The sequence below is a fragment of the Colobus angolensis genome, unplaced genomic scaffold (genome assembly GCF_000951035.1).
Source record: "Colobus angolensis palliatus isolate OR3802 unplaced genomic scaffold, Cang.pa_1.0 Scaffold643, whole genome shotgun sequence".
Taxonomy (NCBI): Eukaryota; Metazoa; Chordata; class Mammalia; order Primates; family Cercopithecidae; genus Colobus; species Colobus angolensis.
In genome coordinates this window covers 18,741-20,038 of record NW_012120077.1, presented here as the reverse complement: position 1 = coordinate 20,038, position 1,298 = coordinate 18,741, and positions in this window count along the sequence as shown.

Here is a 1,298-nt window from a genome sequence, read left to right as displayed (position 1 = left end):
GTGGTGGGTGGCAAAGGGAGGGAGAGCATTAAGACAAATACCTAATTCATGTGGGGCTTAAAATCTAGGTGACTGGTTGATGGGTGCAGCAAAACATCATGGGACATGTACACCTGTGTATCAATCCTGCATGATCTGCACATGTATCCCAGAACTTAAGGTATAATTTAAAAATTAATCTGTATTTTCTCAAATGTTTTTTTTTCCAAAACATTAAAGTAAATGCTTTAAAAATAATTTTTCAAGAGTGTGATTACCTTGATACTAAAACCAGAAAGAAGGAGCCAGAGGCGGGGGTTGGGGGTGTGGAATTTATAGATCAATAATCCCAATGAACATAGATGCAAAAATGCTCAACAACTGCTAGCCAATCAAATCCAAGAGCACATCAAAGAGATTACACACTACGATGAACTGGGATTTACCCCATGGATGCAGAGAAGTTTAAGCATATGCAAATCAATAAATGTAGTACATTACATCAAGAGAAGTAAGAAAAAACATAAAATTTTATCAGTAGATACACAAAAAGCATTTGACAAAATTTGCATTTCTTTATGAAGAAAACGTTAAACTTTCAACAAATAAAGTATATTAAAAAACACTTCAAACTTATAAAGGCCATATATGACAAATGCACAGGTAACATCACACTAAAAAAGGAAAGTTGGAAATCTTTGTCTCTAAGATCTGGAACAAGACAAAGATGCCCATGTTGACTACTCTTATTCAATATAACATTAGAATTTCTAGCCATAGCAATTAGCCAAGAGAAATAAATGAAAGGCATTCATTGGAAAGGAGAAAATCAAATTATCCCTCTCTGTATGACATGATTTTATACACAGAAAATCCTAAAGACTCCACCAGAAGCTCTTAAAATTGATCAACAAATCTGGTAAAGGCAGATGGTACTAAATCATCATCCAAAAAATCAGTTGTGTTTCTGTATTCCAATATCTAAATGAAAAAAAATAAAAAGAGTGAAAAAAAGAAATCACATTTACAAAGCTACAAAAATGAAATATGTAGGAATAGATTTAGCCATGAAGATATAAGATCTTTACAATAAAAATGATAAAACATTGTTGAAAGAAATTGAAGAAAACACATCTGTACTTACAAAATCTTGAATTCCTCAAGTCATCCATGAGGATTGGAATCAAGTTCTTCCAAATGCCTATTAATGTTGATATGCTGTCCTGCTCCTGTGAATTGCAAATGTTTTAGTTTCTAATATGGTAAATAATTTACAGAAGGTTTACAATTTACTCTGTTCATATTATTCACTGAAATCA